General features: G+C 32.9%; 1 protein-coding gene across 5 annotated transcripts in view; it reads right to left on the reverse strand.

Moving 5' to 3' along the window:
• Positions 1 to 22,486, reverse strand: part of LOC122720058 (1-phosphatidylinositol 4,5-bisphosphate phosphodiesterase epsilon-1-like) — a 103,065-nt gene that overhangs the window by 59,400 nt on the left and 21,179 nt on the right. For all 5 annotated transcript variants that reach the window (XM_043946496.1, XM_043946498.1, XM_043946494.1 and 2 more), the window contains exon 3: positions 14,689 to 14,724. The gene's annotated coding sequence lies outside the window, so the exon portion shown is untranslated. The remainder of the gene's footprint in view (positions 1 to 14,688; positions 14,725 to 22,486) is intronic.

Below are 22,486 nucleotides of genomic sequence, written 5' to 3' on the forward strand. Positions count from 1 at the left end.
TTTTTTTTTTTTTGTTATTTATCGAGAATTAAAGGTTCCCTCGATTTTTCGCCAAACGTATTAAGTTTAATAAATCTTGAAAAATATCATGGAATTTCTTAATTTATTTTAGGTTTTACCATTCATCGATTTAAGATTCACCTTTGAGAACATATTAAATTCTTGGAGAGTTTATACGAAATAAGATATGATTTTGCTTTGGATTATTTATTGCCTTGGTATATGAATCGTATCAAAGATTGATTTATCTTCGATATTGCGTTAATAATAAACAGTTTCGTTTATAATAACACATTAATTATATAAAATTCAGTCGCAGAATATTACGAAGATTTTAAATCGAAGTTTATTACGGGACTCGGGTGTAACGTAACAAAGATTTTAGGAATTCAGGAACTAAGAGGAAACATATTTCTTCGAAAGCAAGGGTATAAATATAAATAAATATTTCCGGCACTTAACGAATTACGAATCTACGAATATAAGTTAGATTATTCGGCAGGGACGGAAAATACGAAAAATAGAAAAACTTTGGGGACGATTTTGACAGGAGCCAAGCTTTTGATTGGCACTCTGCCAAATAGTCATCGTCCTCCGCTTTCTTATTTGTTTGGATATCCCCGATCTCCCCCCAGTTTCTCGTTGTATAGAAATTTATTTAATATCCAACAAGGAACGAATACTCGATTGATCTTAGAAACTTGCGCAATTTCAGGGGAGAAAAATTTCAGGCTTCAGACGAAGAGCGATCGATACGAATACGGCGTTAACCGACACCCACCACCTTGTGTCTCGATAGGCCATAGTAGTTAGTCTTCGGGCGTCCCACGTCGAAAACAATCTTGCGACAGTTAAAGACTGATGTTGCGACATCCCATCATGGAGTGGAACGGAGCGTTGCGACAACTCGCAAGAAACGATCCTCGAACGGCAGTCGTTCGAGATCACTCGGCCGATTACTCAAACAAATAGTCACAAGGTGGCAAACATCGACGTTTACAGTCCATCGTGTCCGAGACTAAACACACGCGTTCGATCATCCATCCACTCCGGTCTTCACGTCAACCGGTTGCCCAAAATTAATTTGGCGGCCAACTGTTTGGACGTGTACTGTTGGTTCATCTCCGGTGTTTACGCGCCTCTCGCGCCAGTTTAATTTTCGCGCGAGACGATTCTTCTCGCTTCCCCCCTCCTCTTCCCCCCTCTCCCTTCTCGAATTCTTCGAAATCGAATCGATACCGAACGCACACGCACCGATCCTTCCCACTCGTTTATATATTTTCTCCATTCCCCTCGAACAAAATTCTCAACTCTTTGACCATAAAATTCATCGTGAAAGATGAAATTTAATCAATTATTTCGGAATCGATCTGATTTAACGCAAGTCCAAAAGCTTGAACCCAAACTTGAATCTAAATTTTAAAATAATCTAATATATACCAGACACGATTTATCAAAATATTCTCCCTCTCGCGATATTTTTTCCAAGGATAATGAGGGCGACGTTCGAATTCATCATCGAATCACGATATTTAATCAAAGGTGCGCTTTTGACCACGGCCATTTACGAATTCCCCGTTACGTAAGCAATCACCGTACCGCTTTGATCTGGCAACAAAACGCGAATCGGTTAATATGCCTCTCTCTCTCTCTCTCTCTCTCTCCCCCCTCTCCTCTCCTTCCCTTCCGCAGCCGCCTCTCGTTCCGTAAGAATATTAATACAATCGCGAACAATTTTCCTAAAAGCCTTTACCCGAGTATTCGCTTTATAACAGTGTAACTTCGTAATAATTAGAGGTAAATTGAGGTCACTGCGCTGTAGTTAATAAGCTGTCTTGCGCGCCAAACTGATGAGTCGGTAAACACCGTGGAATAGTATATTCTACGAAGCGGGAACATTTTTACGCGTAAATTAATTATGCATTATATCCGGTTACCCACTTGGTCTGCCAACCGGTTACGTTTCATAAACACGACGGATATTTCCGTGGCCGAACATGGCTCGTTTACATTAATTTCTCATAAATTGAAATTGTGCAATTCGTTTAAATTCGAATCGGTGTAAAACGTCGTTTACATTGAATATAATAATATTACATTTACGATTCGATTAATTTCTCAATTTCTCGGCAGGAGAATTTTTTTAATTGTTGTACATCAAGTTTGTTTAATCGCGAGTCACGCGATGACGAGGATGAATTTTTTTTTAGAGCTAACTAACTTGTAAGATTTTTTAAAAAAAAAAAAAAAGAAATTCCAAACTATTTAATCCTTTCCTAATTTTTTTCTTTTCTTTTCTTTCTTTCTTCTTTTTTTTTTCTTTTTTTTTTGGCATCATTAAATCATATAGGATATGAATAGAAATCAATACTATCGGAATTTTTTGTTTTATTATTATAGTTTAAAATGAAAATGGCAGAGATTACGAGATGGAAAGAAGCTCGAACGTGCATCTACTGTACGTTCCTAATAGCAATCAATCCCTTTCAGTGACATCGCAACACTCGAGAATGTCACGTTCAACCTTCCACTACCTGGATTTTGCATATATCACCCCGATCGAGGTATTCAACAAAATGGACAGGTGTCTATGCTTGGACATTGCCGATCGACGATTATTTTATTTGAATAAAATTGTGATGAATTTTATGAACTTTTATACGGCTATAAAACAATTTTTGTTCCGGGTTATATACTTAAAAAAAAAAAAAAAAGAAAAAAAAATTCTAGAAAATTTCCAACTAACGACGTTGGTACAAAATAGTTTTACACGGTCATTTTATATAAATTTCTGAAAATATTTTCAGAAATGAAGAAGAGATAAAAATGAAGAAGAGAATTTCAGAGAGTGTTGAAATTTTGTTCGTCATTTTAAATATTAAAATTCAGAAAGAAAAAGATTTGAAAGTATAATAATGATGTTATTAAATTATCCGACAATAAGCATATTATCATTACGTGTAATAAATTTCATAATACTTTTTTCTTAAAGTTTCGAAAAAATTCCAATTCAAATATTATTTAATATTGGTTATTTGTCCAAATGCAACGCAATTTCGCGTTCATTTCATGCGACTTTACCTGAACGAGCTCACGTTGCAGTTCAAGTAATGCATCCCAGATGTGCAAGTTTCTGCATAACAGACCCGTTTATTAATTAAAGCCGACATCAAAGTGGTTTCCATGATCAGCGTACGGATAAATTAATTACTTATTTTCCTTTCTTTACCGTTTATTTCGTGTGTTTTTCTTCCTTTTTTTTTTTTTTTTTTTTTTTTTTTTTATATGTAATTACTCGTTATATAAGAGATTTATTTTGTACGTTTTTTTTTATATAATAATATATATTTCTTTGAATCGACAAATAAATTCAATTCAATTTTTTCAACGAATTCAAAAAATTCGTAGCAAACATTTACTCTTTGTTTATAAATTTAAATCTGACGTCTTCGTTAATTTTAAAGTCAATTAGCTATGAATATTTTCATTATTTTCATCATTATAATATCCATAACAGAGAATCTAAATATTTGAAGAATAATTATTAACAGATGATTAAATTTAGAACAAAAGAACAAATTTGTGACATCTTGATCTTTTTATACCAACGCGTGTGCGATCAAAGTCAATTTGTTTTATCAGAATTTTCTACTTTGAACTGTACACCCACATATTTCCCTTTTGCATGGACGAGTTTTAAACAAACCGTACGAATTGTAATCCATGTATCCATCAAATTCATTCGAGAGATGATCTCTTTGATGTTTCGTTCCATTCTCGTAATCGAGTTGTAATTGCATTAAATCGAAGGGATTTCATTTTATTTCTCTCTCTCTTTCTCTCTCTTCCTCTCTCTCTCTTTTTTTTTTATATTAATAATAGAAAAAACTTTTGGATTCGCGACGACTTTTGGACAATTTCAACAGTGAGCACGAAAGTGATCAAAAGTTTTGAAATTTTAAGAGCTTCTGGCCGCGTTCCGCGAATCAGAAGCTCTCTCAACAATGGGATGTTCTCCGCGCGTAATAGTTTCCACGCTCCTTTTTGTTTTCTTTGCAATACTTGAAATCTTTCAAGGAACAATCGCGGCCTTCTTTTTAGTTCCTCGTCCAATTTCGCAATTCGACTAATAACTCGAACAATATCGCGTTTCAGAAACGTATTTTTTATTCAACGTGTAAAGCGTAAAATGAAATAGAAGAATGGCTTCTCGCTTTTCTAATTATTTACATTTCGACGAGAGATTACAAATTGCTTTTCAACGAAAAAAAAAAAAATATATATATATATTTCGAGGAATATCGAGCAAATTTCTACCGTAACCTCCGTGTTCATAAAAATTTAATTTTTTTCTTTTTTTTTTTTTTTTTTTTTTTGAAAATTCGCAGTCCAATCCATCATTCATTATTGTTCTTTCCACGAATAAATATTCTTTATGAACCTTCCTCCTGTTGTACACGTTCTTCACAGGGAAATGATAAAACTTAAATTGTACGAGCACGTTGATACGACACGCGTACTTAAACGTGCGCTTGTATCGTATCGATTATCCACCTCTCTTGGAAAGGAGACCGTGCTCCGCAATTTTCAACTTTTCTTTCGCCAAAATCTAACTAATCTCCAACGATAACAAAAAGATAAAATTGTACGCGTGTAAAATTATGCGAAAATTAACGAAAAATGTTGAAATTATTTATAAGTGATTGTTCGACGCAATTGTTGAACCGATGAAGAGCTGTAGTTGACAGTACTTTAAAAACAGCCGGAGGTTAACGTTGCGGAGATCGATAACAGGAACACGTGTACCGCGAGATTACACGGTGTTCGTACATTTTTGGATGAATATTTTTGAACAAAAGTGTGACAATCGCAATAATACCAAGTATGTGAATATTATTTCTATTAAAATTAAAATGACGAAGTATGAATTTATTATTTTTATACGTAAAAAAATAAATTTTAATCTCCTTGCTTCATCAATGATTAAAATTTTAATGATGAAAATATTTGTTTTCTTTTTTTTTTTTTTTTTTTAATTTTAATTTTGATATACAAAATCCTTTGTGAATTCAATCTTTATTTATTTAACTTACCAATAATTAAGATATCAAAATGTGATATATAAAAAATAAATTCATATATTATTAATGATTAAAATATGACTATAATATAAAAGTTTGTTTCTTTTGATTTAATTTTAGCAATCCTTTTTTTTTTTTTTACGTTTAATCCCATTTAGTTTGGACAACAAACTCGCTCCAAAAAGGTAGCTCAGGCAAAAAAGGAGCCGATCACTCGTATTATGTTTACAGAGGCAAGGTGAGATGATATGATCGATGATAAAAGAAGATTGAAGATGGACCGAACAGGTAAGCTTTTACATTCCGTACTTTGTTATTTCTCTTTCCCATATCTGTAAACTACATTATCCCCATGGGAGGTGCACCCTTCACAATCAGTTTCGGTATGTTCAGGGCTAAATTGTATCGACAATCTCCCCCTCTTTTTTTCTCGTGACCTCCTCTTTCTAAAGATGGATATAAATCGTGAGAAAAGTTTGAAGTTTGCTCGAACAACGAAATAAAAAGAAAAAAAAAAAAAAAAATTTTCAGACGCTTTTATGACGAAATCAACACAACTTTTCAATTTTCAATCGAACAAAGTTTAATCATTTTAATATTTAAGAGATTATGCGATTTAATTATTAATTACAATTGTTCATATTACGTTTTATATTATTATTGTTTATGAATATTTTATCACATAAATAATTTTAATGAGATATTTAAAACTTTTTACGTATAATTATTATTATTATATCAACTGAAATATAGATATTTTAAAAAAACATTGATATATCGATTCTTTTATAAATTATATATATATATATGTACTTGTATAATATACGATATTATATGAATATTTATTCTTGTATATTTGGTATTAAATGCAGAAATGAAATACGAGAACGCTATTGAAATGAATTTCAATAGGGAAATATTTGTTTCTCTGACTATATATATTTATCGAAAATTCATTGCACTAATGAAAGCACAAATGTGATGAAAAGGAAGCAAAACATTTCGAATAAGAAACGAACGATCGTGATTCTATTATTTCGTCATTTTCCTCTATCAAAAAAAAAAAAAAAAAAAAAAAATTTCATTACAATTTCGCTTCACAACCATTCTTCAATTCTTCGTTTTCTTTCCGTCAAAATTATGCTCAATGTCGAAAAAATTCATTCCAAGCTAAACGGAATAAGTTCAATCTTGCTCACTTTTCTCTATCACGACGATTTCGCGTTATAATCATCCCCTCAATTCTTCTCATTTTCCATCAAAATTACGCTCAACAAAAATTTTAAATAGAAAAAACAAACGATCCATTATTTCATATAGCACTATCCTCAAATCTTGCCACGCGTCAAGCATTTAAACGAAATAAGCACGTTTCGTATCCCAAGCATCGTCTCCAATTTTCCCCCGTTTTCCGTCGAAATTAAAGCAACATCTCTCGTCCACCCTCGAATCAAACCATCCATATTCTTCAATTTATCGTCACCCTCTTGTTCTCATTAAGCCTGCCAACCCTCGACGCGGTGGCTGTATAACTCTTTTTTAATTGCTTACACGAAACATAGAGAGTGAAATTCCGTTTAAAAAATGAGTTTATGCTCGCATTCCGCGTACGCCAAGACCTGAATTCTTTGATAATGGAGAGGATGACCCAGAAAATACGCGCGTTATCCCGCTATATGTATATACATATATACATATATCTTTCTCTCCCTCTTCTCCACGCGCACAAACGCAACTACGTGAAACGCAATTGCACCGAGATATATATATATATATATATATATATATACGTCCCACGCGTGCATAACGGTACGCCCAAAAGGATACCGATTCACGCTTTGTAACGTTACCCTCGATACTTATAAACCCGGCGCGGATCCGATGGAACGATTTACCACAGACAATGGTTCACTCACGGCGGAATCGCATTCGATCCGTGTCGGTAATGCAGTGTGCGTGAGACGGGTCGAGCGCGTGTCGAACGGGTCGGAGAGAGATGGAACGTGAGCGAGGGAGGGAGATGGTACGAGTGGAAATTGTCGACGATAGTCAGACGGTATAAAAGGGAAAAAGAGAGAGAGAGAGAGAGCGAACGAGTACGGTGTACTAAAAGCAAATTGACTGTCGATTAATAAGGGAAATAAGGACGCGTATCAACGAAGCGGTATTAATGATGAATTTGTTGTGCGAGTATCCGTTATTTTGTTGTTTTTTGTTGCGTTTAATTGCTTGGAAATTGGATTGAAGGAGGAATTGAATCGAGAGATACTTGTTGATTTATTTCTATCGTACGACGTGTAAAGGATCTTTTTGTTGTAAAAACCTTTTGATCGTAAAATTGTAAAATTTGAAAAGTGGAGTTTGATTGTTCGTGCGATTTCTTTTTTCTTTTATTTTTTTTTTTATTTTTTTATTTTTTTTTTTGATGGTGATTCGAAATTGAACGTTGCGAAGGTCTGAAGTGGAATTTGAAAAGTTAGTACAGTTAGTTACATAGGGAGTTAACTGTTAATCGAGAAACGTAAAATTAGATTAATTTTTCCGAAGAATAATATATGTCTCGATAATGTAAAATGTTTTTCTACGGATAAACGCGTTTTTGACGGATAAACGGATTCGAAGAAATTCTTAATATATATAAATTTTCACTTATAAGAAATAATATGAATTTGACGATACAAGACGACGATACTCGAGCAATTTTCATAAACACTCGAGCTCGCTGTTTCGTCTAAAGGGGCGGTTGTTGGAACAATTAGAAAAAGGGAGCTAGGAAGAAGCAGTTTGTCGTGTAACCTCGATATTTCTAAGAGGGGAGGAGGGAAACGGCAAAGGGAAGTTAAAAAAGCGTTCACCTCTTTTGTCGAGGCTATCACCGAATGCGAACGTGTTTTCACAAAGAGACGAAAGTTAGTCTCTCTCTCTCTCTGGTATATAATGCAAAGGCGGACAATTGAAAACTTCCTTTTCTCTTCTGTTACGATATGCGGCCATGTTTCCTACGCTTATTGTTCTGCGCATCGTAAATTTCGATTGAATCGACTGATCAATAGGCAGCTTCGCGTTTAAAGCGATTTATATACCCCCCTTACAATTAGTCCATCGTTTTATCGAGTTTGTTTTCCCTCTGTACATAAAATACAAATAGTTTATAATTCTTCGAACCTATAATATCTCTTTTCGAATCTCTCGAGATTGTTTCGATATTATAGAATCGATATTATAGAAAATTGGTTTATTTCTTTTTTTTTTTTTTACTCTTAATAAATAAATAAAATTTATCACACTATTAACCGACCGTATTTTAATAAGAGGATAAAGAATACAATAATATGCGATAATACGCAATTTCAATCACGCAGTTTCGATTTAATATCTTCAATTAATGCCAACCGTAATTATGACTGTAATATTCAATCTATTCTTCATTGAAATTAATGCTAATTGAAAATTGCATGGCGATTGATGATCGAATTACCATAGTAATTTATATCATTGATTTTATCGAAGTGTATCGTTACTATCGATATTTCGCAACTATGATATGCGAGAGAGAGAGAGAGAGAGAGAGAGAGAGAGAGAGAGAGAGAGAGAGAGAGAGAGAGAGANAAAAAAAAAAAAAAAAAAAAAAAAAAAAATGGACCTATCGAAACGCGATCGTTTGTACAGAGGACACAAAGATAAATGTTCGATGCAGAGGGAATTCGAAAGAGGGAATTTCTCGAGAAAAAGTCGGGTAGGCTCGTGGAAGAAAAATAAGGAGAAATATCAAGCACGAAAGAATGTTCGATGCCGTGGTTTTTTACGCTCTCTTTCGTGACGGAGAATGACTATCTCTTCGAGTCCCAGTAGGGCAGACCTGATTGCCTTTCTTCTTTTACACTTGCAATTCCGTGGTAACAAGTTGGAAAACTAGCACCTCGAAAACTCTGTATTATTATAGATCGACGTTTTATTTTGATTTCTTTTTTTCTTTCTTTCTTTCTTTTTTTTTTTTTTTTTAAATTTTTCCACGTTTCTATCGAAGCGTCGTAAATGTACCGTGTTACAAACAATTTTGTAATTGTTTAATCTTATTTGCTAACGTTTCTACTTTTTTATTATTCAATTATACATATTTCTGAAAATAATTGATAAAAGGATTTTCGTGTATAACCACGATCGAGATGAATATTGAAAAATGAAATTTGTACCGAAATAGTCCAAATAGAATCATTAAATGTTATTACGGGCAATTAAATATTCATGAATTCGTTAAATATTCCATATGGAAATATTATGACGTAAATATTTTACAATCTCTGTAAATGTTAAATAAAACGCGTAATTTATCAATTTTGCAGAATATATCATCTAATAAACGGAATAATTATTTAATATATGTTATATAAATATAAATAGATTTATGTGCAAGCAAAAGAAGAAAAGTTACAACTTAAAGAGAGAAGTATATATTAAACTTTCTTCTTAAACTATTAATCGATATATATCACTATCGATTTTTTTTTGTTTACAGGAAGAAGTGATTACTGCTGTTCCTTTCATTCTTCCTCTATTTTCTCGATATCTAGTAAGAATTAAATGGAAGAACCTCGTGATTGACACACGGTAAATGCGATTTTTGTCGGAAGAGGGTCGAACTTACGAGGAACTGTTCTTAAAGAATAAAGTTCCAAATGAAAAGAATGGCCGACTAAACAGAATGTTTCCAAACCACCACATTCTTAGACACTGATTCATTCGCTTCCTAACATTGGATATAGTTCAAATTCCTGTACTATTAAATTCCTAAAAAAAAAAAAAAAAAAAAAAAAAAATATTTCATCAAATCTTGGAATTAAAATTTCTTTTTATGAAATTTCCTTCGATTAAAAGATTATGAGAAGACGATGGAAAATTGCAAAAGCGAAAGTGAGAGTTTCACGAAGACAGAAAATAAGGTCCGTTCGGTAAACTTCTCCGAGAACCTCCAAAGCATTAACCATATTTAGACATGGGCTGGTGAAGGACTACGCGCGTCATGGCCATTTTTGGCAACAATAAAGGAGCTGTAAATGGAAAAGAAGAAAGAAAGGAAAGCAGAGAGGCATATTCTTGTCTCGAATTATTATAACATGTTATGTTTGCACGCGTTGTTTCTACGGATATTGACATTTTTCTCTATATATGTAGATAATCGAAAGTACGATTCAATGTTTCCTTTCGATTGTTATAATAGAAAACTGTTATCCCACACCACTCGAAAAAGTATATTTGCGTTCCATTACAAGGGATATTGATTCGACGAGATATATTTTATATGGATTTTTAAGAAGAAAATATATATTTTTTTTCTTTCTTTACCTTGCTACACTTTCAAAAAATTGTATCAACCTCTTTATTTTACATAACCGTAATTTACTTTCATTTTAAATCTACTAAATGTCCAGTAACTTGTGGATGGCAATATTCGCGTATAATAGCCTTTCAACCCTGATACCACTTACACATACCACTTTACTGTCGTTCGATAATTCTATTCACTGGCATAAAAGCGTACCGTGGAGTTATCAATGAATTATCGTTCACTGTACACCGTTTCCTTCGCCTCTTCTCGAACTTCCTCCTCCCCTCACTAAAATTTTGCAACGTTATTCGAAAAAATTTGAATTGCGAAGAAAATCGATTTTTTCCCTTCCCCTCTTTCTTTCCTTCTTCAATTCAACCCACTTCGGATATACATTCGAGTTGAAACGATTATTTTAAATTTGTTTCTCGTCGAGAATGTTGCTGATTAAAGTTTTCTCACAGGCATAAAATAACTTTATGAATGAATTCCGCCACGGAATAATTGTGATCTTCCTTTATTCAATTGGATGAACCGAAGTGAACCGAAGAAAAATCGTTTCTTTCTATGAAATTTTCTCCCGAGCGGAAATTTATCGGAACGTTTGGGAAATATAAGCGAAGACGGACAGCTGGAGGACAGCTGTAGATAAACGAAAAAAAAAAACTGTCCTTTTTCCTATTTCTCTTCCTTTCGTTGTGTATAAATCGTCGTAGCCTGCACGATAAATCACGCATTCGATCTCGAGAATATCACCTCCTCTTCTTTTAAAGGACGAAAATAACGATCGACGAATTACGCGTTTTATTAATTAAATTTCTCAAATGAAAAATTTCGAAAAGAAATGTTAAAAAAAATATAAATTATACCAAAAACCAGGGCAGCTATTCTTATCCGACTTAAAGTCATCGTTCTCTTCTTCCTTCGATTCCTCTCGCTTTTGCAAATCACTTTCAGAACTTTGTTTCGAAATTATATTCTTCTAACAAAAGTTCATTGTCGATCACCAATCACCAATTTATTTATCGTCACACGCGTAGAGAATTTAAACTATATAAAAAAAAAAAAATGATGCACTTTTCCTCAAAAACGAGATAAATACGGGGAAACGCTTATTCATTTAAACGAATTTCATCGAATCTTTGATAATTGTGATAATGAAATATTCCTAGATTGTCTCTCGCACAATTTCTTCACTTATATATCTCTCTATATACATCGTGGCGGAATTCGGACAAATCGGTTTAAAGATTATAATTCGAGAATCGTTTCTTAACAACGAGACGCGTAAAATATTTGTGAGAATCGCACACTGGTGTCGCAACACTGGCAATAACGATTGACTAAAAATCTCTCATTGGAGATGAGTTGCCGCGGAAGTATTCGGAAATTCGTGAGACTGTTTAACGTGAAAAACGCGATGCCCGAGATCAACATATCTAATTTTAAAAAGGTTAATTTTAAAAACTTTCCTCCCCCCTCCCCATTCCCGCGCAACCTTGGAAGTATACACGATACACGCACACGCACGCACGCACACGCATACGCGGGATACGAACTCGCGTTTCCCTCGTATCTTTTCCCTTCTTTGCACTTCCTTTTACTCCCCCTTTGTTTCTTTCTTGGCTCACTACTCGTCTCGTTTCTTCGAATTCACTCTCGTATTTTTAAGCTTCACCGTTCAACGATTTTTCTTTTCATCTTTCGTGCATCTGTTCTCTGCTGAATCAACTCTCGAGTCCAGTCGATATCAACTTTACAATGTCGTTTCCTCGATTCGTTTCCTCGAAATAAATCGTGGCAATCGAACGTTTTCGATTCGGACGTTTCATCGAATTACGATTCATCTTTTTTCATCGGTACAATTTCATGTTGGATTTCGTGATACGCGTTGTTTAATAATTTTGCTCCATCTTGTAATTTCATTTTCAGAATCGTTTCAATTTGCTGTATACGTGTGTATTAATACGAGCAATTGGAAGATTGGAGATTTTCGTGCGACATCAATAATAAATCTATGGAATGTTCGATAACAGCACATTCTGCGAATACCAGAGAAGGCGAGGGAGTACGAAAGGAAATCTACGAATCCTAAAAATCGATCGATGCTCTTCCCGAATATAAACACGAAGGTTTAACGCGGTTCTTCCATTTCTTTTCAACGATATATAAAATATAAATATTCGCGACGTGTAATCGTTCGATATTCGTCATTGAATTTTTATCTAATCGTAAAAAAAAAAAAAGAAACGATCAACGATTTGATGAAACATTCATCGCTGAAAGATCCGTGGAAATTAATTTTTCAACAGCACGAAACGAGTGAATTTTCTATCGTAATAATGATTTAAACATCGTGGAAACTGGATATTGCGTATCCTCGTCTTGTTTATCCCTCGGGCAAAGTTGGCGATGTGGGGCAAAAATGCAGCGGGGAATAAATTTTTTATCTAAAAAATTCATAAAAAAGTTTAAAGCGAATAATATCGAAATGAACTGTACTGAATGTTTATCCAAAGTGGGGAGTGTATAATGGGGCTGACACAGTTATAAATAGAGCGGCGCTTTTCGTGGCGCGAAATTAAAAGTGCACGTTTTGTAAATTGTTCGTTTCACGGCCGCTTAAATCGAACCGTGGCCGCCCCTATTTGAACGGCAACGTTTTCAAACGTGACTCTCGGGGCCTCCAAGCCCCGAATCCGTGATATTCTACGTCTAATCATCCGATGAAAACATGTTGCGAAAAAGAAAAAATTATTAATTACGAGTCCAATGGAGATAATCAATAAAATTATAGGATAAGAAAAGATCTACGATTTTTCGATTCAATTGTATTATATTTATATCTATATCTATCTATAGAGAATCCAAGTTTAAAAATCATTTATTTGAAATACGATATTTCTTCTCTATCTGTCCAACGTTGTGTTTATTTGCGAGTTTATCCAAGAAGTTCGATACATAAGCAATATTATTATCTACTACTGGAATGTTATTCTTGGAGCCTATCTACAAAATCAACAAACTTGTACGGTTCTCTGCGCAAAGTTTAAAGCAAAGTGAAAAAAGGAGAAATAAGGAAAAATCGAACATGGCACGATTCTATATAAAATTTCCAATTACTTCGAATTTCGATCGGGTCGATTTTCTTAATCAAGGATGTGCTTTGAGCAAGCGTAGCGGAAATATCGAATGATGTATCGCGATAGGCATTCATAATTTCCGGCTGGGTCTGGGTAACGTCTGGTCCCTTTAATAACGTTACACCATGAATAACGCGGAGTCGAGGTCCGCGTGGAATTTTCTCGTCAATTTTTCGCTTTAAACTCGACTAAAAACCGCAAATTCGAAAATCGATGGTCGCGAGGCTTTTGAGACGAATGCCTCCGCCCCCTCGTTTCGTTTACTTTTCGTCCAATTTTCGTCCGATAATGCACCGATTATGAAATTTTCGGCCCTCCGTACAACAATCTCGTTATCCCTCCGCAAATTTTCGTCGATCGGCCGCATAATTATCGGCAACGATAATTGTGAATGAAAACTTTTCAACGGAGGAGGAGCAAACTCCTGTTCAACTTCATATAGGAACGGATCTTGTTTCATATGTTTCGTCGGATATTTCGATAAATTAAATTAAATGAAAATTCCGCAGATGTTACTTATTATTTTATTATTAAGCGAAGAAAATATTGTTCTAATTTTCAAACTAATTAAAATCAATTTCTGTTATTTTACATTGGGGACAAATTTTGTTTTTTGACAATAACGAGGAATATTTTTGACAAGTGAGAAATCGTTATTTGTTAAAATTCCGATGTTGTTCGAGTTATGTGGAAAGAATTAAACAAGTCTTTTCTTTTTTTTGTAGATAAGTAAGATGTTTAATCGTAGATATTTAATTCTATCGAGAATGTCCTCGATCGTATAATAGTCGAGGAATGGAACGAGTAATGATGTAATAATGAGGCATTAATGAGGTAGAAGCTTAATCTCGTTTCCTGAAATTTTAACTCAACATTTAGTTTCAAATTGATTGCCAACTATACGAACGAATGCTTGATATAAATTTCAAAAAATATAAACTAATAAACTGTTAAAAATATATATATATATATATAAAAGAAGAAAAATTATATCCCTCATAAAATCATAAAGTAATGCTGTAATTTATTAATAGAAGAAAATTTTAATAAGAATCGATTCTCTAAATTCTATTTCTATTTCTATTATTGAATTAAATGCATACATCGCTTAAAGAAAAAAACAAATTTGTTTACTTACGTTAACATGTTTGCACGCGATTGTGAATAACTCCAGCTGCAACAAAATAAAAATTAATTATTATGCGGTATTAAAATAATAAGTCACAGAAGAATATATCACTAATTTGCTAGTGATACGCGTCGATAAATGAGCGTGATGTCATCGACGTTTAATTAAATTAAAACGAAATATAATAATCGCACGAAATCGAAAATATCGAAATCGATATAGAAAAGTGATTCGATTAGTGGATTCGAATATTTGGAAGATAGAGTTTTAGTCCTCGCACAGTTTTCCGCCGCTGTGAATTTAAAATATTTTCAGAGCGCGCCAATTTCTCTCGAAGCACGAATGTTGTGTTTGCACAACTCTTTCCCAGAATACGAAATGGAAAGTTACTTTAGATTGAATCTTGAATTTCCCCTTCTGTGTATCAATAAAGTTAATGAAATTCTATATTAGTCCACCGTTCGAATATTTTTCAATATCGAATTTTAAATCGGGAGTAATAGAAAAATTTTTTACACGATTTATCACGTAAATTAATTCAAAATATTTATTAAATTCGAAATATTTATTATTATACGCATTTCATATATTTATATATATATATTTGCACATGGCGCATGTTAGTTCTGCCTTCTTCTATAAACAACCTATGAAATATAAAATATTCTAATATCTGACGTACGAATTAATAGAATCAGATTGAGAGGGAAAAATTTTTATTCGTGCACTCGTATTTACACATTTCTACTTCTTAAAAGTTGCGCGTCTCTCTGTTCCTTTTCAAATTAAATTTAAATAACGAATATCCAAAAAAAAAAAAAAAAAAAAAAAATCGAAACAATATCGTGGTTTAATCCGCCGTGGCGGTTTTATACTTCAAAAGTCAAGTTTTAAATTAAAAAAAAAAAAAAAAAAAAAAAGAGAGAGAGAGCAAGAAACTTTTTACCATTGTCACAAATCGGTCGTTCGAGCGAGACGACTAGAAAATGCAATTTCAATCGTCCTACACACGCCGGTCGATGATGGATTTAGATCGTCCGCTTTTGCGGGTGAAAGTTTAAAAACAGTTTCGACGAGACGCGATGCCATTCGATGCCATTAACCATGGACGACTTTAATTGATTTCTTAAATTAGCCTCGGCTGTACACCGCTAACCTCGGGATAGGTTGAATCGCGGCCGGCCGGGAAATTGTGAATTTGAATCGTTACGTGAGGAGCAGGAGGAACACGGTGAGGAGGGGGAGAGAAAGAGAGAGAAGAAGGGAGAAAAGGGGGAAAAGTAAAAAATAAAAAAGCGGATTCGATGCGACGAGGCGGCATTGTTCAAGGAGAGAAAAACAGAAATGGGTTCAACCAAGTTAATATCGAATCGAATGGGGCGGCAATCGGTACGAAACCAAGCGGAATGACCTTATTGCTTGGGTCGAGTGCAATCTGCAATTGACTTGGTTTGTTACTACAATTGGCTATTACCGATTTATAGGTATGAATTTTTAGAATAGATTTATTACAGATTTTGACGCGTTGCCGTTTCTTATATTTCGTAATTTAAACCGTTCCTTCAGTCTTTTTGGATCAAGGAATAAATATGATGTTTGATTTTTAATTCGGATAGGATGAATAAAATTTGAAGAAACAATTCGAAATTTTCATCCTCCAATTTGAGATCCTTTGGAATTATATGTGTCACATTGTAGAAGAAAAAATAGCTGATAATAAATGATAATATGAATAAAAAAATAATAATCGATATAGTCAAAATCATGAATATGGTCTACAAGAAAAGATGTATTAATTATTTAATGTTTAACCGTTTAATATTTTTGATGCAAAATTGTTATCGTATCGTGTAAGTACATCGTGTTGTTAATCGATTTCGTAATGTTTTTCAGATACTTGTTAGAATGAAGCGTCCCAACACTTTCGAGCGACGATATGCATTCTCACACCTCTTTACATAACGTACAACTTATCGATAGTTCCATAACATTTAGTGGCTTTAATAGTCACTCGTGACAACCGTGCGAGGATGTAACGTTCGTTGAAATGTAACTATACAATATTACCGTGTTATGCAAGCTTTTATAAGAATACGTTGCGTCGTCGACGAAGCGAGAGGAACAGTATTAAACTGAACCAAGTTTTGCATAATACATGCTTTGAAATCGTTACGTTCACCTCGTTTATGTTCTTCGCAACACGAAAATTGTTTACGTTTAGATGATATATCTAGCGAGGTGATCGTGAATAAAAAATAAAACAAACGAGGGGGAGTGCAAATATATAAGGTAACGATTTTCTGTGACTGTTGTTAAACACTTTGAAGGTATATCGAACGATTCGAGATTTAAATATCGTAACGATCGATTATCGGAAGTAACTTATTAATTGATGTTCACATATTCCTTTCTCGCACGTATTACGTTGATATTAAAAAAAAAAAAAAAAAAAAAAAAAAAAAAAAAAAAAAAAAAAAAAAAANAAAAAAAAAAAAAAAAAAAAAACGAAGAACTTGTCTTTCGTTGTTTGCTTCTTTGTCAAAGATCAAGTGTTTCCCTTTGCACCAATTTCTTGAGTATAATTTTAGAAATCGAATTGAATCGACACGGAGAGAAAATAGCTGACAATTCTCTTATAGGCGCGCTTGTGTGTATCTTTTAAAGTGGGGTTAGATCCGACTGTTCCCATATAACTTATTTTTACCGCGGTGAAAATTCTTCTCGAATGATCTGCGGGAAACGAGTGCGTAAACTTGCGATGACACGATAGGATTCAAAGTTCCCCTTTCTTTTATCGAATTGATATATATTCGCGTTTATTCCCCGTAAATTCCGTTTCAACATACAGGTAGATACGAATTTATTTGAATTAATAATATCGGATATAGATATTTCTTTCTCTCAAAAATGAATTTCTTAAACAATTTGGAGGATGCATAAAATATTTTATCGTTTAAATATTTTATCCGGTTCAAGCATTGATATATATATTCATGAGTCAAAGTTACGACACGAATTCGAGTGAAAAAAAAAAAAAAAAAAAAAAAAAAATTCAACGAAATTTAAAATGTAGTTCGCGTATATAACGCCAATAACGAAATCATTTTTCGTTTTGGCAAAAACTAGTTTGTAGGAGTGCAAACACTTCTGAAAGAAATGATGAATTTTCATGAATATGTATGAAGGCGTATAATGCACGGAAAGAAAGTTATGTTTGAAAGTCGCGCGATATTTGATGTCCTGCAATATGGTGGCAAGGAATTTTGATGAGGAAAAATTAGTTTCTTCGAAATTTGCCTTCGGTTGCCCTTCCTTTCTTTTTTTCTTTTTTTCTTTCTTTTTTTATTTTTTGGAATTTAAATAATTTCGATTAATTTATTAAATCGATTAATTACTTTAACTGGGCGCGAAATTAATGTGTCGAATGAAAATATGATAATGAAACACCGTTAATGCGCGAGCTAAAAATAACAAGGAAAACAAATATTTCATTAAAACCTGTCATTCTGTACGAGATAAATTTATTACGAATTAAACACGTTGATGCGAAATCCAATTTTGAGACACGAGAATTTTAACTTGGCTACATCTGTCAGGGGTTTAATTACGATTTTTAACGTTGAAAGAAGAATTACATCGCAACTCGTTAATGATATAGAATTTCATACCATCACGTCAAAGATATTATTAATGAATATCTGATAAATCTTTAAGATATCTCTGACGAGATAGAGGAAGAGAGAGAGTTGTAATTAAAGATAACAAAAGGATTTTCCTATAAATGCAACACGATTGTTTATTTCATTTCATTTGTCATTTATTTCCACCGAGATACCTTATTCCTTCGTTTTACAGTTTTCTGCACATTGATCGCATCTTTCTTTTTATTTACTCTCTGAAATTCCGATAGATATTATTCGACCAGCATTCGTGACCTCTCTCTCTCTCTCTCTCTCTCTCTCTCTTCACGAGCCATTATCACTCGAAGAAAACGAAAATTGACTTTCATTCGAATCGTTCTCGATAAATATTTCTGCCAAATCAATTTACGTATTTTACGAAACACGCAAATAAATTAGAAATTAAAATTTATTTAATTCGAATAATTTAAATATAAATTATATAGAATTATATAAAATAGATAAAAATGTAACAATTTTTGCACGGAACGATTGTAGTACAATTTCATTCGATAAAATTTCATTTCGGAGAAAAATGATGATGATGGAATTGATATGAAATGTTTCGATAATTTGCGAAGCGACCGCATTTGTGGTTTTCTTTTAAATTCAAAGAAAAGGATCAATTTGCAATTTGAATTTCGCATTTCAGATTTATCTGTACGAATCGAAACGAGAGGAAATGTGGAACGAGAGACAGATTCGAACATGCGAAATGAAGAAAATTTGAAAAGTAGTTGGGATGTCAACAACCCTTTTCACTCGAAATTAAAACTTTGGATAGTTTTAATTAGCTAATTCATTCATTCGAATTTCATATCAAGCTGTTTTAATAAAATAAATGAAATTAATTTACCTTGTTTAATTGAAATTACAGCCATCTCTTGCGTTTTATTTCCACGATTCTAATTAGTTATGAAGACGTTGTTGTATCGTGTAATTTTCGTTATCGTTATCTCTTATATTCATACTTATAATTCTGAATACAAGTTAATTTTAAAAGAAATAATTATGGATATTTAAAACGTGGACAAAATTAGAAAAATTTATTATTTCGTAATATTTTAAATACGAAAAAAAGAATGTTTTTAAAGGAAACGTCTATGAATACGAAAACTTGAAAAAAAGATGCAAAATCAAAGGAAGTTGTTATTATTATTTTTTCAAACTAAAAAAACACACGAAATTTCCTTTATTTTCTTGAAAAATATTATTTCAAGTAACGTTTTTTAAATTTAATTTAAAAATAAAAATTAACACTATACCATGATTTTAAATAGAAAATCAATTTTAAAAGAAACATCTATGAATAATTAAAAACACAAAAATGAAAAATTGAAGAGAGAGAAAGAGAGAGAGAAAGAGAAAGAAAAAAAAGGAAAATTAAAAGAAATTATTATTATTTTTACATTCTTGCTTCGTCGTTAAAAATAAAATAAAATTCTCTTTCGAAAAATATTATTTCAAGCAACGTTCAGATTAAAAACTAACATCGACACCACGATCAACAAAAGGGAGGCCGAATTTGAAAGAATAGAAGGGACAAAAACACGGGATAAAGATTAAAAAAGTTCGCGTAAAAAGATTTTAAAATCCAATCAGAAGAGTTCAAACGCCTATCAGGGGGGTACTCTCTGGAAATAGGTAGGATGGAATCCGTGCACGTTCTCTCTGTAAGTATCGGGTTTGTGGAAACGAGAACGAGGAGAATTCACGTAAGACATCTCTCGATCTTAGACAATGATATACCGGCTTCGAGAACGTTGCCCGTGTACGAATGTAATCGTGGATCCGAGGCGGAACAACAATCCGCGGATTATGCCTTCCTCAACTTGTGGATATACTTAACATGCTTGTTCGAAATTACACGAGAATTACAGAGAGAGAGAATTCGTGAATTTCAATTTTCGAAATGTTAAACGTTTGATCTTATATAAGAAAATGTAAAGAAAATTTTCTCGTATGCCTGAAAGTTATGCAATAATTTTTGAATAAACGATTTGAAAAAAAAAAAAGGGATGGTTAATTATTTGGACGAAACACCATGAATTTTTTTTCCTATCGAGTGAAAAAACACTTTTAATTATTTTTGAATTATTATGAGAATGAGCCGAGAAGAAAGTTTTGAAAATTTTGCATAAAAATTTCATCGGATCACGAGTAACTTTCAACGTGACCCAAATTCTATGCGTATAATAATTTCACACTTCACTTATTAAAAAAGTTAATGATATTTCGCGATATAAAGTCTGTCTAAACCGTTGTTATAAATCTTTCGTAGAACGATTCTGGCGAATCCTTTCGTAGAAAATCATAAATCAAAAAGATTGAGATCCGAAACTCGTGAAGGCCAATTAATTGGATCCATTCATTTTTCTCTGTAACATCGTGAAAAACGATGTTCGAATGTATAATAAGCACAAATGATAAAGATGTCATCGAATTAAAAATTATTAAAAGTTCATTTGGAGGGAAGAAAAATTAATAATATCATTATCGGAAAGATAATTCTTCCATTTTCGATATTGCGAATTTTTCTTTGATATAAGAGTGGAATACAAAAATATAACAGGAAAGTTAACAATTCTGGAATCAAATGCGAAACGAATATATACAATTAAAACAATTCCAATTATTGAACATATAGCTTCGAAAAAGAAATCGATCGAAGGATTTTCGTTTGTATTTCCGAAATAATAATGTTTGGAGTAATTAAATATTTAACAACGACGTCCATTTGTACGAGAAATCGTACAAAGGCTTTCGAGTACAATAAAATTTGGTAAAAAAAAAAAAAAAAAAAAAAATACTTTTACATCGACATTTTATTTTTAATTTTGTTTTTGTTTTTTTTTTAAACAAACAATTGTACCAATGGAATCAAAGACACGCAGTGTGTTCGTTCGAGTCACAAAGGAGCAACAACAACAAATTTCCATTCTTATTAATAATTTTCAATTTTTCACCCTTCCGTAATTAAACGTCTTCTTGTACATCAAGATATTCATTTCAGTCTTGCAACAGCAGCAGCAGCAGCAGCACTTAAGCGCTTTCCTGCATCTGACATAGACTTGCTTACACATACTCTTCATCCCAACCCTCCGTCAGTATTGCTTCCACTAATTATCATATTAAAAATTACTCCAAGCAATTTCCACCATGGTCTCGTTCATTCATGTCCCGGTTCTCCGGTTAATCATTCAGCATCCATAAATTACATTACTCTTTTAAAAGCTTCTTAGGTTTGTTAACAGACTTGATTCATGTTTAATGGGCAATTTGATCCAACCGTTGAATTTTACATCTCTGTTTTCCAAAGCTGTTTGTTAGCTGCCTCAGATATTCAACTAATATAAGCTTTCTCCCAAATACAATTATTCGAATGTAAAATATTATCGATGATGTTTCACGGTGTTTTTTTAACAAACTTTTTCCCCGAAATTAAAAAATTAAAAAAAAAAAAATACAAAAGAGATTCAAAGATCTATCTCTTTATATGATTTCACTCGCATATAAACTTCGATATTTCGTTATATTTGAAAAAAATTACGCATCAAAATGCAATTAGTTATTCAAATAATATAAACGTTCGTGTTTTTAGAAATTTTACATTGTGAAAATTAGTGTAGTGGATACATTCATCGAATGTATTTGGATGATAAGAGGAAAAAAATTGAGAAATGCTTTCGAGCGTGAAAAGAAATTTTTTTCACAAATCGAGATGAAAACCAATCTTCATTCTTCTTCTTATTCGGCATCCAATTTAAGAGAATAATGTGCAACGTGCCGATTCAAAGTGCAAGGGATATTAACTCGTGCATACTGGTTGGATCACAGATTCATCTATTTTTTTTTTTTTCTTTCTTTCTTCCTTCCTTTCTTTTTTTTTTTTTTTTTTTTTTTTTTTTTTTTATGATCTCCAGATACGGGAAATGCGGCGCACGTTCCGTATCCGAGATCTGCACATGACAAGCGTTTCAAATATCTGCATATATGCAGATATCGAATGAGCGATCCGCAGAAATAGAGAAAAGAAGGCGTTTGAAAGAGAGAGGCAAACAGAGAAGAAAATTCCGGAAAATAAATTATCTTTGTCTTTCGATTAGAGATTTTTGTCTCTTTTCAAT

The sequence above is a fragment of the Apis laboriosa genome, unplaced genomic scaffold, assembly GCF_014066325.1.
Source record: "Apis laboriosa isolate Shangri-la unplaced genomic scaffold, ASM1406632v1 scaffold9_cov152, whole genome shotgun sequence".
Lineage (NCBI taxonomy): Eukaryota > Metazoa > Arthropoda > Insecta > Hymenoptera > Apidae > Apis > Apis laboriosa.